This window comes from Acinonyx jubatus, chromosome E3 (assembly GCF_027475565.1).
Source record: "Acinonyx jubatus isolate Ajub_Pintada_27869175 chromosome E3, VMU_Ajub_asm_v1.0, whole genome shotgun sequence".
Classification (NCBI taxonomy): domain Eukaryota; kingdom Metazoa; phylum Chordata; class Mammalia; order Carnivora; family Felidae; genus Acinonyx; species Acinonyx jubatus.
The window spans coordinates 23,659,094-23,675,858 of NC_069398.1; the positions used below are offsets into that span (position 1 = coordinate 23,659,094).

The 16,765-nt window shown below is 41.6% G+C and overlaps 1 protein-coding gene and 1 long non-coding RNA gene across 6 annotated transcripts in view; one reads left to right on the forward strand and one right to left on the reverse strand.

Moving 5' to 3' along the window:
• The window catches only part of AUTS2 (activator of transcription and developmental regulator AUTS2), a 1,109,507-nt gene that overhangs the window by 1,005,716 nt on the left and 87,026 nt on the right, over nucleotides 1-16,765 (reverse strand). The window lies entirely within an intron of this gene.
• On the forward strand, nucleotides 385-6,145 carry LOC113594580 (uncharacterized). Its single transcript, XR_008294763.1, has 3 exons — nucleotides 385-536; nucleotides 4,084-4,267; nucleotides 5,997-6,145. It is a non-coding gene; the product is annotated as an uncharacterized LOC113594580 (long non-coding RNA).

A 16,765-nucleotide genomic window follows, 5' to 3' on the forward strand; every position in this document is an offset into this window, starting at 1 on the left:
GGCTCTGCACTGGGTGTGGAGCCTGCTTAAGATTCTCTCTCTCCCTCTGCCCCTCCCTTGCTCGTGCTCAAGCTCTCACGCTCTCTCTCAAAAAAAAAAAAAAAAATTAACTCCACCTGGACAGCACAATGATTTACACATGGCACCTACATAAAGCCCCTGCCTGTAATTCACACCAACTAATTTAAGTCCAATGAGCTATATGTATGACCCTATTCCTGAAAAAAGGCACAAGAACTTCAGTCTGGTTTCACTGGCATCAGCGCCACCAAAGAGGAAGAAAGGTTTCTAAACTTTTCCTCTCTGGCCTTAAGCCAATTCTTCCAAGGTAGTCTAAACCCAGCCACTGGCTAGCCTTGTGCAATCCTGCTAAGTCTGCTCCTTTGCAATAATCTCCATAGCAATGGGCTCTGTGACCTAACCCACAGCCAAGGAAGCAAGTACTTCAGACACAAACACCCAACCAGGGAGCAAGGACATCAGCTGAGGCATCAGGGATGTCTGAGCTACTTTTGGAGGCTCTGATAAACAAGCAGGTAACACCCCTCCCTCAGCTTCAACAAAAATGTGTATTTCTTTGTAGCAGTAAGTGGAAGGAATTCAATGTGGGACTGGTTGTAGGTCAGAGATCCAATTTTCTCAAAGCATTCTCAATAAGCAACCAAATTCCACAACCTTCAAAAACACCCACAACATAAAGGGTCCTAAATCAAAATTCAATTAAAAAAAGCCACAAAAACATGCTTTTTTTCATTATCATATATTATTTATTCCCTAAGAGGAAACACAGGAAGGATGCAAACTGCAACCATATGATGGGTTCACAGCTCTCAACCTGATAGATCTCTCATAACAACACAGATACATTATGGGCTAGCCCTGGTTCAAATACTCCAAATACTATAGACCCAGCATTCAGCATAGTGCATGACAGGTGTCGGACATCTCTGTGTCCCTACAGAAGCCACTGCCCATTCCTCTCAAGATACAGTTCTAGATTCACTGACAACCACCACCCCTGTCCCCAAGGAACTGACATCTGGTCACTAACACCCTCCCACGTCTGAACTCCAGAAGCCCACAATCAGAATACGTTTGCAATGCTTCTGAAAGATGGCCAGTGTCTTTTTGTTTCTATTAGTCATCGGTAAAAAGAGAAAAATCTCAAAACTATTTTTTCTTTCAGTCACCCATTAAGAATAAGAGTTTAAGAGAGCTAATCAGTCTGAAACCCTGGGATATTTCTCTGCTTGTGTTTCTGTAGACACTAGCAAAGAGTGTATCAGACAGGGTTAGGTAAGCTAAACATCACAGTGTAGTCTCTGAGCCATCCAGACTTTACTTGAACAAACTGCACTTCCATGAAAAGATTCAAAGGATCAAACATGTCACTCAGAACTCATTCTTGGAGTCCCCTTCTGGAACCTGAGAGACAGCCTAAAAGCAAACTCCCAGAGAAGTCAGCATCCCATGACCAACAATCCCTAGCCCAGATAGAGACTCTAACCAATTTTTTTTTAATAGACAAACCCATAAATACAGACAGCTGTAGATGATATGAAAAAGTATGGGAAGGGCTTTAAGGCTCCCTCTATATGCCAGACGTGTACTAGATTGAAACAGTGTTTAAATGTACCAAATAAAGAAACCATTATTAGCTACATATTTCAGTTATTTTTTTTTTTCACAAATGGTAGCTATCATGTTCTCCCACCAAGTGGATTCTCCCTGGTAGACAGTCTAAAGTATATGGGGCACTTGGATGGCTCAGTCAGTTGAACGTTGGACTCTTTTGATTTCAGCTCAGGTCATGACTCCAGGGTCATGGAATTGAGCCCCCACGTCGGGCTCCATATTGGCTGTGGAGCCTGCTTGGGATTCATAGTCTCTCCCTCTCTCTCTCCCTCCCCCCCCACCCCTCTCCTCCACTCACGCACTCTCTCTCTCTCTCCCTCCTTCTCTAAGATAAAAATAAATTAAATTTAAAAAACTAGATCTAGAATTTAATCCCACCAGGGCAGGAACTTGGTCTGCTTTGTTCACAAATGTAGCCAGTATCCAGAATAGTGCCAGGCACATTGCATGCATGCAAATGCTGTGTGCATGCACATATCTAATGCAAATATCTTTAATCCTCACAACCACCTAGATGAAGAAACCAAAGATTAAGACATTTAAGTAGGATGCCCAAGGTCACAAAGCAGTCAAGTGGCAACATGACATTTCTTATACCTGTATGTCCTGAGAGTAGATCCATGTATATTGGTTATTAAAACCATTAGGCTTACTGCCTAGTTTACTCAAGCAATCCTTTATTAATAGCTTACTCTAAATTCTGTGTTGAGCTAGATACTGTGAAAGTAGTGTCTACTTCTAGCAACTATTATAAATTATGAAACCAGACAAAGAAAGCAAACTGATGGCACTACAACCTAACCCATGACTAAATCTTACATTTGTAAAAGTGACACTTTTTACTGATGAGGCAAATTTGTATAAAAGAAGCATGCAGATGAGGTCTAATAAAAGCACAGAAGGAACTAATCTGTCCAACATACTGCTGATCTCTCTCTTCCTTTGAAGGAAACCGAAAAGCCCTGCTTTAACAATATAAAAAACAGTTTTTTGTTTGTTTTTTTAAAACAGTTTTAAGATGTGATAACTGATCATATTTGACAGTCAAGGAGCAAATCAGGTGCTCCCTATCAAGAAAAAGGCAAAGGAAATGAAAAAAATTCCAGGAAAAAAATATCGCAAAGACTCCAGACCTGACCTCCCAGTACCTTTTATGTTGGTTTCCTGAGAACATACCAGCCTTTGTGTACTGCTTAAAGCAGAAGCTTCAACATTCTTGCACCTCACAATATGCCAGAGATCATGTAACCAAATGAGGTAAAGTGTAATCTCATCACACAATACAACACAAACAGCTGTGAGTTCCTAGTTAAAGGACAGCAGCTCAATTCAGCTGCACACCTGCAATTATTTAATGTCTAGTTAAGCTTGTCTCCATTTAATAAATTACTTGATAATCACAAAGAGAAAGGGAAGAAAAGACATAAGCCACAACTGAGAACTGGAGACAAGGGTAGGAATTAACAAACAAGGATAAAGAAAAACCCCTCACAAAAGGTCTGGGGAACAACAACGTAGCTGGGACGCACAAATTCAGTAATTCAGGGTGACACATGTTTTCTCAGCTTCTGCTTCTGTGCCACACAGGCTGTCAGCCACGGGAGAGGGCTGCCCCCTACCCTCAGTGTGCTCACCAAGTCCCTGAGCTACTTCTAGGAAGAAGGGCTGAAATTCAGATAAGGATAGAGTTCTCACTTTTCCAGGCAACTGAAAAAGCTGGATTATCAATTTCCCTTTCCACTTAATATAAGAATAGACACTTCCCCAGCCTTCCAACACACAGCCAGCTTTCATCTGCCCGGGAAACCAGAACAGAATGTGCCAGGACAATACACATCTAGAGGCAATATCAAAATCTCATTTTCACCAATGGATTCAGCCATTCCCCCCACCAGCTATTTCCCGAAATTCACCCAAAATAAATGTATTTTTCTTCTATCTTTGCTTCTCCTCCCAACAGCCCTCTGGTAAAACAAAATTGCCAGAAGGAAGAAAACAAAAGGAAAAGGCAGAAAGGGGAGGGGTTAAGTAGAGGAACTTCCATAATACACTGCCAGGGACTAAAATATGTTCCCCCAAAATTTCTATGTTGGAGTCCTAACTCTTAGTACTTCCAAACATGACCATATTTGGAGATATGGTCTTTTAAAAAGGTAATTAAAATGAGTTCTTTAGATTGGGCCTTAATACTACAGGTGACCTTTAAACAACACAGGTTTGAACTGTGAAGGTCCACTTAAATATAGTACCAAAAATGTGTTTTCCTTATGACTTTCTTAATAACTATTTGCTCTAGCTTACTTTATTGTAATAATACAGTATATAATACATATAACATACAAAATACGTGTCAATTGGTTGTTGTTATCAGTAAGGCTTCCAGTCAACAGTATGCTATGAGTAGTTAAGTTTTGGAGGGAGTCAAACTTATACATGCAATTTCCAAAGGTCATCTGTAACTAGTGTCCTTTTAAGAAGAGGACACTTGGACACAACGTGCACTGCACACACAGTAAAAGACGAAGCGAGGACACAGCAAGCAAGAAGGCAGCCATCTGCAAGCCAAGGAGATTGGCCTCCGGAGAAAACAACCCCACCAATATCTTGGTCTGGGACTTCTAGCCTCCAGAATGTGAGATAATAGATTTATTATGTTTAAGCCACCCAGTCTCTGGTACTTTGTTATGGCAGCACTAGCAAACTAATACAGCCACAAATCAGACAATCAACTCTGAAGAAATAAGTAACTTGCCATAAGTAGGCCCATTCCAAATTCTTCTGATATTCCACTTGGACCCAAATAAAAACACCAACAACTTTGTTGGCGTTTGATCCTTGCTTGTTGGACTATCCCTGGCTACAATCTGATATGGCTAAAATAACATGCATTCTTTCCACACAGCAATTTCTGAAGCCTTAAACTTGGCCAAGGACACTCGACTCAAATCACAAAAGGAGTCAGACACTGATGATGACCATCCATCCATGCATTCATTCTATTAGGCACCTACTATTTGCAGGGGAAATGGGAAAAAAAAAAAATTAAGATTTGGGACCAGCTCCTCCTAGTAGTACTAGATGATACTACTGCTAAGGATGTTATCAGGCTCAACTGAGACAGACACCAAGATCTGTGGAAGCACCTTGTCAGGAATGCCTAACACCTAAGTTTCCAAGTCTAAGAAGACAGAAGAGGAAGACATTTTAGGCATAGAAAACATATAAGCAAAAGGCACAGAAACATAAAAGCGGGGAACAGAAGCGAGACTATCAAAATAGTCAAGCTCTAACACAAGGTGCATGACCTTGAACAAATGACAAAAGTCTCTGGTGTTGAATTTAATAATGGCATCAGACAATGCTCGCCAAACACTTAGAATGGCACCTACCAATGTAAGCCTACTATTGGTGATATTTTGTTTGTACTGGAAATAGCAGATAGGTCTGTGGGCTGGATGGACCCAGGGATGAGTAAGCCTAAAAATGAGGCTGAAACAGTATTTTGGAGGCAGACTATAAAGAGTCTTATATGGCACACTACGGAGTTGGGAAAAACAGTACGTCCTACAGACAACAGGAAGCCTCTGGAGGTTTCCGTAGACTTTAGCTGGAACATACAGAGTTTGGGATTTCTGATAGAAGTCTCTAGTGGTTGTGGCACAGTGGACAGCTGGGGGAGAGAGAATGAAGTCAGCTGACAAGTCAGTGCAAGTTGCCGGACAGGAGAAAAAGGAGACAAAGGAGAGGATAGAGTCAAAAGGTACATTTCAGAAGTACAACAGCCAGGACATAGTGACCTCCCAAGATGAAACTTGTTTCAAAAGGAAAATGACAAAGGATTTAATTAAGTTGGCTAGCCAGGTTACTATTTCACACTCTAGAAACACTGTCCTACTTAATTAACTAATTTATATTCTGATGCACTTACACACATGCATACCAAGAAAAAAAAGAAAAGAAAAAAAGCTAGCAAAACATGACCAAACACACCAGCCCTCCTGACCAATAAACACTCTCTTTAAAGAGCCAAACAACTGCAAAGAGCCTTTATTTTTAGCATTTAACATCTCTGATATTTACTAAAGTTTATAGTTCCTCTTCCTTGGGAGTTATTTTATTGTTTAAGCGGACTGTATTAATATTCGTACTTCCACCCTGACCAAACCAGCAGATGAGAGCAAACAGTTTCCTCTGACTCTTCAACCTGCTGCTATTTTCATACCTAACCTACTCTAAAAGTATAATGATCAGCTCTAAATCTAGGCTTGAAGGCAGAGTACTAAAGGCCAGTACAACATTTACATTTCTCCCAGGCTGAGGCATGGAAATTCAGTGACAAATCAATTTTTTTTCTTTTACAGAGTGTGGGCATGCAGGTTTTTGAGAAGAGGCAACACAGGTGAGAGAAGACCCAGAAGCAGATGGTGGGGATGTCCTTCCAGGAGTCATCTTCATTACCCTGGCAATCTTTAAAGTATTTATCGAGTCAATAAAGCAGACAGTCAAGTGATGGCGGCATGCTGAACAGGTTTCAGACAGGCTACAGGCAATAATACACTGCTATGGCCATTCGCTGGCCCAAGTCAGGCCACCGGTCAGGCTTGCAAAGAAGCGACAGACCACAGATTAGAATTACACAGAAGTTGTACACTGATGTAATGCACACCTCTGGCCCCTACACACCCCCAGAGAAACACATTTATCCTCCACACGGTCCCAGGCCTTCTGGGTGCCTCTGCTCCTGGCCTTTCACACTATCTTTACACTAATTATTTGTAGACAATCCTGTCTCTTCATCTAGACTGTCTGCTCCCGGAGAGGTATGATCCACACTAGAGTCCACCTTTGTATTGTGCCTACAAAACAAGAAATCAGTACCTATTTCGTGAATAGCAGGTTAATCCCGGCAGCATAGAACCCTAAGGAGGAGATGGAACGCCTCTAGACTAGAGCAATGCTTCCATAAATTAACATGCAGACAAATGACCTAAGGATCTCGCTAAAATACACATTCTTGAATACCACCCCCTGGAGATTACAACTCAGCAGTTCTGGGGTAGGGTTCCCAAATCTTCATTTCTAACAAGACCTCAAGGAGACTGATGTTGCCGGTCCACTCCGGCTCTGCCTAGAATAACCTCCCACCTGAAGCAGAAGTCACCCCAAGTGCAATTCTGAGAGGAATACCATGGGGTAGCTTCTGCACCCCTCCCTCCACTCCCAGGAGAAAAGGTGACACACCCCAAGGCCACCCAGTCTGCTTCAGGTCCTAGAACTGCTAAAGACGTTCTCCCTTATATACCAAGTTCCCCGGAGTTCAAACGCCTGCCCTGGAGACACTATCGATGTGCCCACAAAGGTCTCTCACTGACTTTTTTTCAAATCACTCACTCACTTTCCTTCCTTGTCTCCCTGCCTTTGCCTCTTTCTCTTTGCCCTTGCACAACTGGAACCACATCTGAATACTAAACTACAGCCCTTTTATTTGTGCTCTTAGGAAAATATCCCAGGAAAACCGCATGCTTCTCAAGTTACAGGTCCTCCCCTCTCTGAATTTATCTATTTTTCCCATAATAAACCCCCTCCATGCCAGCAATTAATCAGCCCCCAAAGACCACCCAGGAACAGCCAAGGAGAACCCTGCCCTCTCCATAAAGCTGCCTGCCAGCACCATGCACGTCCCCGAGTCCCTTGCGAGCACAGCAGTGCCTTCATTAGTCACGCAAAGAGGTGGGCCAACCTCAGGCTTCCTTCTAGCTCTGCTGCCCTAGAAGAGTATGACCTAAACCCAGGGACACCTGGGAACCATTCCAGATTCTTCCTTTGTTGACACTCTCTTCTTAGAGAGCATCTGGAGAGTCAATGTCAGGAGGCCTGGAGTCAAATCCCAACTCCACCAGCAAGGAGGTCTGTGATGGTGAGCTCATCAGATAAGGCATTTGACCCTCCATCTCCTCAACTATAAACTGAGGATAATCATATCTCAGAGCTACTTTGTGAGATTTCATTGAGGTAAATGACATTTGTAAAATTCCTAAACTGCAAGACATGACAGAAATGTTAATTATCGTCTCGCACTGCCAGGTACTCAAATACTGGCTGCATGTATGACATCCCTGTCTGCAGGCTACATTCTTCACAAGGTAAACGAAGTCAAATTCCACACAACGATGGTCTCTGAAATCACTGCTCTCCACTACTGTTGAGCCACTATTTATTTATTGGCAACTCATCAGGCTCCAGGCCTGTGCTAAGCACTTCACACGTGTTATCACATCCCGTCCTCATTACCACCTCAATGAGGCAGGTGCTATCACGATCCCCATTTTACAAATGGGGAGAGTAAAGCACAAAACAGTTAGGTAATGTGTTCAAGGTGACACAGCTAGCAGTGGCAAAGAAGGAATCTGAAGCCAGGAGGTCTTACTCTAGAGCCAGTGCCCCTAACTTCCAGGGGAGGCCGACCCCTGCGGGACACAAAGATCCACGCGTGTCTCCGCATGGGAACGGCACCGGCACCTCTGCCCCCACGTTTTAGCTCTGTACTCCGAGAACTCATTCACAGGACAAAATGACAGCATGATGCTCCAGAAAAATTACAGCTATTCATTCTCCCAATTAGCATGTGATGAAGAGAAGGGGGAAATCACCAACTATTTAATGTGCTTGAAACCTGGTCTATGAAAGATTCAGTCATTTGAAAACCACATTTATAACTGGAAGTAAATCTCAAGAAATATAAACTCGAGGCAAGGTTTTCACTTCAATAACCCTTGTAGTTAATAAGTTTCGCAAGTAAAAGAAGAATATCGGAGGACAGGCTCTACGTTGTATGCCCCAACAATGTAAGCTAGTCAGAGGCTCGGAGGAACCTCCCACATCTGTAACTAGAACATCCCCTGAGGCAGCTTAAGAGTCATAAATTGGATCTGCATCCTTCTTTGGGATGACATACCTGTGACAAGCCCAGAATTCCAGGAGACCTGGACCTCTTTACACCACCTAACATAATTAACAGAGCTAATGACAGCAAAATGGGTAAAAAGAAACAGTAAATCTTTGCAACTTTTCTGTAAGTCTAAAAATACTCCAAAATAGACCAGTTATTTTAAAACATACAAAAACTAACAAAAAGCCAACAGAAAAACAAGCAAAGAATATGACCAGACCGTTCACAAAGAGAAAATACGATCAGATCTAGGATATAGTAAGAGATGCTCAACATTATTAATAAGAAATGCAAACTGAAACCACTATGAGATACAATTTTTCTCTTATCAGATTGGCAAAAATTCAAAAGTTTAACCACAAAACTTGTTGCCAAGGCTTGGGGAAATCCCTACTCTTAAACAGGAATGTAAATTGGTACAACCAATACAAATTCGTGCAGAGGATTTGGGCAGTAACTATCAAAATGACAAATGCACATATACTTTGACTAACAATTTCACTCCTGGGAGTTTATCCTACAGATGTATACATACACATGGATGAAACGCCATATAATCAAAATGATTCAAAGCAGCATCACTTGTAAGAGTGAAGAACTAGACATAACCCAATGTCATTACATATGAACCGATTAAATATGTAAGAGTACAACCATATAATGGACTATTGGGCAGCTTTAAAGACAATTAATTAGGTAGCTCTCTCCATACTGAGATGGAATGATCTCCAAGATATACTGATAATCACAAAAAAGCAAGATGCGGAATGATGTTTATGGTATCGCTGTGTAATATACATTCAAGTATATTTCTATTTGCTTTCAGAAATTATGGATGACACATAAGAAACCAATAAAATAGTTATGGGAAGCTGAAGAATAGGGCATATGGGTCCAGGGATGGGAATGAGACATCTCTCTATAAAATTTTTATATGGTTTTGATCTTTGAATCATATGACTGTATTACCTACTCAAAAAATAAGCAAAAAAGAAAAACGGACAAAAACACCCATTAATCCCACAATTTATAGAGTCAATCTTTGCTTTTACCTCTACGTGGATTATATTATTCACGGATTATCAGGGACCATTTTCCAAGTTCTATTTCTATTGCTTCCAACATCATGCCTCACATTGCATATAATCTTAGGAGATGCACACAAATTTAATCTTAACCAACAAGAGTATAATCAAAAGCAGTAAAATGGGAACGTGAAAATGTAAACATAAAAAAACTAACATAGTCAAAGACACCTACAATGCTGGGAAAACCATTTTACCTCCTATGTTATCTGTGCCACTCTGCTTCCCTATGACACATATCTACCCCAAATCCAAAACCTCTCTCTCCCCAAGCACAGATAGGAGAGAATTAAGCATTTTTAGAGCAAGTAAGAACTCAAAACTTATTTGTAAGCAAATCTGAGCCCAAAATCATGAATTAAAATCTCAAAACAAAATTTATTAACAACAAAGTGGTTCTGGCTGTCTTTAGTTATTTGACATGTTGGCAGGTGCTGATCAGAACGGACTCAGCAACAGCATGCCTGGGTGACTCCATGGGTTAAGCGTCTGACTTCAGCTCAGGTCATGATCTCATGGTTCATTGAGTTTGAGCCCTGCATCAAGCTCTGTGCTGTCAGCTTCATATCCTCTGTCCCCCTCCCTCTCTGCCCCTGCCTCACTTGCACTCTCTCTTTCTCTCAAAATAAATAAATAAACTTTAAAATAAATAGTTAAAAAAAAAAAAGAACTGACTCAGCAATACGTCGCCTCCCGTGGGATCTCACATATGCTCCTTGTGTCGACTCCAAAACTTTGTGTGCTACAAGGCCATTACAGCAGTCCACAGAGCATGTGTGGTGTCTTAACAGGAGTAGCCAAAATGAGGAGGCCAGCCTGTGACATCACTGATCCTCCCAAGAAAGGGTCCCCAAGCTCACAGATTATAACATTAGATAGTAGACAACTTCCACTTAGTAGGTAAATACTTTTTTAAAAACCCTTTGGGAGACAAGTCATTAAAGTCCAGTTCACCTAAGTGCTATCAAGGGAAAATTATTTGCTTTTCTAGTAGATCAATAAGTAGCTAATAAGGTCAGAGACGAGAAATGAACGATCAATAAAATGGGGAAGGCACTGTAACCGGTTACTGCTTTTAGCCATATCCTTTGTTCCTGTCTAGAGAAGGCTTTCACAGAAAGAAGGAACAACTAACTGTGTTGCTTGATTTTTTTTTTAAGTTTATTTATTTATTTTGAGAGAGACAGCCAGAGTGGGGGAGGGGAAGAAAGGGAAGGAGACAGGGAGAATCCCAAGCAGACTCTGCACTGCCCGCACAGAGCCCCATGTGGGGCTCCCACAAGATCATGACCTGAGCTGAAACCCAGAGTCAGACGCTTAACCGACTGAGCCACCCAGGCGCCCCATGTGTTGCTTGATTTCTTTCTTTCACATACACACATACACTTGCACACATACTTCATTTCACTGCGCTTAAGATTGTGGGACTATTATTAATGGACCAAGATCTTCCTTCATAACACTAGAAGGACACAGCAGATCACCCATGGAGAATACCCTGCTCTGGACAGTTCTATCCGCAACTGTAGTTACCAGGTTTTCACTGGTTTACCCAAAGTCAATGCCCAGAGTTAGGGAAACAAGGGCTTCAGCTCTCCCTCCCCTCACTCCTCAGGAGTGTCTTAGTGTCTTAATCAGCAGGGCCATGATCTAGAAGTCTCCGCTTCAAACTGCTGCACTATCACAAAATGTCTGATCTATGTGAAGAGGTGAAGGGAAATGCTGCATGCTGAGGGAGCTACAGAAAGTTCCCCTGGTGCCTCATGAATTTTTGAAGCTGTCTCATAAATCAGTTCAACCAAGATCACTTAACTTGGTCTTGTTACAAATCCTGCTGCCACAGTGGACAGTATCTGAAATTGTAATTTTAAAATGTAAAAGGAAAAGGGAGAGTAGGAGGGGCCTTCTACAAAAGCTGGGGGTGGAGAGCTGACAATGACAATGACAATCCTGGAGGTCCTGAATATATAGTGTAGGACGCCCGCCCAGGGAGTCAAAGAAGACAGGAAGCTCATCTGAGAGTGAACAAAATGGTTTGCTGCAGAACATTCTTGTTTCTTTCACTCACACCCACAGGAATAAAACTGAGGTGCTCTAAGAACAGCTTAGACCACCCCTCCTGGCAAATCTAGAGAGCTGATCCACCCCTGACATCTCCACCACAGCAAGTCTAGGGATCAGGACTGCAGACTTTCTTATGTTAATCCCCTCTCTAAACTGTGAGGTTCCCAGGGACAGAGGCCATTTTATTTATGCCCTGTGCACCTAGCTCAGTGCATGACCACATGGACGCGGTATATAAATCTTCCTTTAATGTTTGCTTAGAAGAGGCAATGCTTCGGAGGAAAGAACAGGCCCCCTCTGCAATTCAGCTGTCTTTTCCTGTCAAAAAAGAGTGTGAGATCTACATCCTAAAGCAGTGATTCTCACAGTAGATTCCTCGATCACCAGGAGTGGCATTACCTGGCAACAGGTAAAGCAAAATCTTGCTCCCCCAGCCACACCCCCGCCCCCAGCCCCACCCCCACCCCCACTGAATCAGAAACCAGGGGTGAGGTCCAGCAATCTGCATTTCAATGAACTCTCCAGGTAATTCTGATGTTCAATGAAGTTTGAGAATCACTGTCAGTTTCTGCCTAAAGATATATGCTATACCTTCCTAACCACCCCTCAGAAGTCAGACAACTAAAGATAACTCTGAACAATTTTTAGATGTTGGAAATAAAAGTTTACATATTAACTAACCATGAGCAGTGTTTTCTGTGACTGTTAACTGCATATGCCATGCTGGTTCAGGGATGTTTACTAATCTATGCCTTTCAACTCAAAGCACAGACCTACATATTTTACCAATGAAAATGCAAAAGTCAGGCCAACAGCTAAAACAGTAGGAAAAAAATCCTTTTTACACACTGGACACATTAAGAAATTAATGTTACACGCAGTGACAAGAAGGTCAGACTCCTCAGGCAGAATGGAGGTCATTCTTCATGCATCTCCAATTGAAACTAAAAGACATTCGGGAAAGTCTTCATTCCTTCTGTACATGGTTAGGCAGTCTTAAGAATTCCAGGTTATCTGTTAGCATTTCTAAAAGACACATTTAGGGGCACCTGGGTGGCTCAATCAGTTAAGTGGCCCATTCCTGATTTCGGCTCAAGTCACGATCTCACAGTTCATTAGATCGAGCCCTGCGTTGGACCCCACACTGAACATGGAGCCTGCTTGGGATTTTCCCTCTCCTTCTCTCTCTGCCCCTCCCCTACCTCTCTCTCTCTCTCAAACTTTAAAAAAAATTTTCTTAAACCCACATTTAGACATGTGGGAAAGGACATTCAGAATGTTTAAAGAAGAGGTTTTCACATGGTGACATCAATGAGCCTAATTACCCTGTTGCTACTCTGTAAAAACCTTACACCAGTCTGAAAAAATTCTGTGCCCTAAATGGAGTCTGTTTTCGAGGGAAAGAAGCCCAGCTCAGATACTGTTGGCAGCTGTTGACAAAGTATGGCATAACTAAGGAAACCAACCTGGGGAAGGGTCTCTCAGTCTCTTGACCTTTCCCTCAGAGGGGTGACCCAGACAAGAAGATCAAAGGTCCAACTGGCCCTCTGCGGCTGCCACAGTGCACACCAGTCAGCACAGATTTTTAGAAGCCTCAAGTCTGTCTGAATGGCAAAACTAAACTTGTTCTTGGGATTGGAGAAAGTATACGGAAATGCAAACTTTCACACTTGATCTGACAGATGCTTGTGCTTCACTATCCACAGATCTGTTATAATGTCAGGGCCAGCAATTTTAAAATTGTTGTTGGCTTGGGTAATAACACATTTTCATCTAGGGCCTATAAGGCAAAATGCCAGAAAGGGTCTCTTCCTATTTGTAGAATGCAAACAAGCAAACCTTGAGAGTCAAGGAGGCCTCTTCTTTTGTAAGCCTGCTCATAATGCAGAAGCTGCTGGCAGAGAAACCACACTTAAATTATGGTTTTAAAAAAAAAAGAAGTCTTAGCACTGTCTAATTTCCATACCTAATTTCAAAATATTCAAAATTAGGGTAATTTTGGTCAAAACATGTTAGTTTTATTCCACCGGTGGGAAAAAATGATTTTAAAATGTTTCATTTAAAATGAAGCAGGATCTTAAGGCATGACAAAATATTATCAAAAAGCAGGTTCTTTAAGGTATGACAAAATATTATAAAAATTACATCGCGCCTATTAATCTCTGCTATCAATCTAGTTTTACAAGAATAGATTTTTTAATGTAATGCTAATTTGCCCAGTGAAATATCTTGGTTAATATATTTCTTAGGGGAGGGGATATGTTTATTTGTTTTTGAAAGAGAAAGAGAGAGTGCACGCACCCCTGAGAGGTGGGGTGGAGGAGCAGAGAGAAGGAGACAGAGAGTATCCAAAGCAGGCTCTGTGCTTATAGAAGACAGCGTGATACGGGGCTTGAACCCACCAACCGTGAGATCATGACCCAAGTCGAATTCAGACACTTAACTGATTGAGTCACCCAGGTGCCCTTTGTTTTTAAAAATGAGTATTAAAAAGGACAATGTCTGGGGGCACCTAGGTGGCTCAGTAAGTTAAGCTCAGTCGGTTAAGCGTTCCACTTCAGCTCAGGCTATGATCTCATGGTTCGTGGGTTCAAGCCCCGCATCAGACTCTCTGCTGTCGGCTTTTGATGTCAAAAGCCAAGAAAAGTGCTGCTTTGGATCCTCTATCCCCCCCCCCTAAAAATAGACATTAAAAAAGAAAAAAAAGTACAATGTTTGGTTGGATCTGACTCAAGTGTCATCAAATTCATCCAAATCAGGACCTGACCCTAATCAAATATCAGAGCAGGATTTTGCAAACTGTTAACGTGTACTTTGCTTTATATCTCATAAGCTAAAATAAGCTGAAAAATAACATAATATGGTACTACATCCATACTGTCAACTCACAAATATTAGATTGTTTGTTAATGTATTTAAATTGGCCAAAGAAATAATATATGCATATGACAAAACACAGGCTACCACCTTCTCTCCCATGGATACCCACTTCTGGAAGTGCTTAAAATGTACCCAGAATGCACCCAAAATTTTTGTGCTTTATAAAAACAGTATATGTTTTAAACCCCGTTTATTTTCAAAGACATTTGTCTTTTTGCAAGGCAAGAAAAAGTAATTTTATCTCTCCCTGCCATACCTATACTGAAACTAGAAATAGTGAGGACAGCTTATTAAGTAATGAATTTCAATCTACTTTCAACTTTGAGGGTCACAACTGCAACTATAATTACCTGTTTTAGATAGCTCCTGTCCACTGAACACCCAAATACAGAACAACAAAGGTCAACGGTACCACTTAGGAAAACCTAATGACTTTAATGAGCATTCTGATCCTTTGTTCCTCTAATGCAGTTTTCCATACACATGGCTGGGCATCAAAATCACCTGGACAGCTTTCAAGTATTAAAGACTCCCCATCTTCATTTCATTCAACCAGAATCTCCAGGAGTTGAGACCCAGATGGACAAATTTCAGAACCGCTACTTGGCAGCAGGGAATAAAAGAGCAGCAAACAACAGCTTCACAGAAGTGTTCCTGCGGCAGTCGCTCCTCAGTGTAAGGAAGCCATCACCAAAGATGAAACTGTTTTAAAAGGAGACACCTAAGTGGCAGGAGAAAACATCTGAAAGGTAAAATAAAGACCTAGTGCTGTCCATGAAACTGAGAAAATCTCCCTGCCAAATAGTATAAAAACCAGAGTTGTGGTTCTCAAACTTTAGTGGTCATCAGAACCACCTTGAAGGCTTATTAAAGTGGGGAGCGGGGGCAAAAATGAGCATTTCCTATAAGTTCCCAGGTGCTGCTGCTGGTCTGGTAAACACGGCTTGCAGAACCCCAGGACTGGAGCAATGAGGAGCAAATACGATCTGCGGCAACACCAGCTTTGTCACTAACTAGCTGCACAACTCTGAGCAAGTCCCAAGTCCTCTAAGTTTTGCCTTTTTCTTCTTTTGAGCTCCTGCACCAGAGCATCTCCTCTGACGCCAACACTCTCTGGGTCTGTGAGATACAAATTCCAGTTGGATTAGCACATGAAATTGCAAGAATCTTCAGGGGTGAAAGGTTCCAGTCCCTGCGACAAGCAATGAATTATATTAACAGCCAGAAATAACACATGCACACGCACATACACACTCACACACAGGCAGCACGAGTCTTTTTTTTTTATTTTGATGTTGTCAAAAGCCAAGAAAAGTGCTGCTAACGCATATGGCCAAAGGAATAAAATTACCCCCTTTTCTTTTATTTCTATAATCCCATGTCTGTACAAAAAAGCATGAGTTAAATTTCCCCTTAGCACCGAGGACCTCAATTATTCACCAAAAACTTCCTGTGGCTTTACCCCCAAAAGGGAGAAATGAGCTGCTAAATTTATTGAACGTCAAAAATACACCAAGCACATCCTGTTGTTCATCAAGTCTCCACAACTGTATGAAATAAATATCTCCATTTTTCAGATGAAGAAACGGAGGCTCGTGAGCTTAATTTAAGTAACTCACTCATGACAGCACAAATCATTACTGGCACAGTCAAGGTTTGTATTAGGGTTTATACAACTCCAAGCCTCTCACTTTTTTCATGGTACAATGATTTCCCCATCATTTCCATCTACCACATCCCTTTAAAATGTCACAAGGAAAAAAAATACCTTTCTATGTTAAAGTGAGGAGGATTCTGATGTTTTTAAACTAACTTTGAGGGAGATCATCTTCAAAAAAAAAGGTCCATCAGGCAGGGCATTCCCCACCAAACTCTTGAATGGCAGAAGTTCCAGGGTATCATTATAAGACTGTTGTATGTAAATTTTCACCCAAGCCTGGAATATTATTCTTAGCTCACTTTGCACAGCACAAACTTCCTTTAATAAGTGGGTTGTTGGAGGATGCAGACCAAAAGAAGATAAAGAAACCATCCCCCACTCCTCACCTACAACACAACCCAGACTGATATCTATCATGACCCTTTAAAATGGTCACATTCAGAGCTGTATCAGCTGATCCCAGGAAATATTTCTCCATCTCTCCTTTTAGGA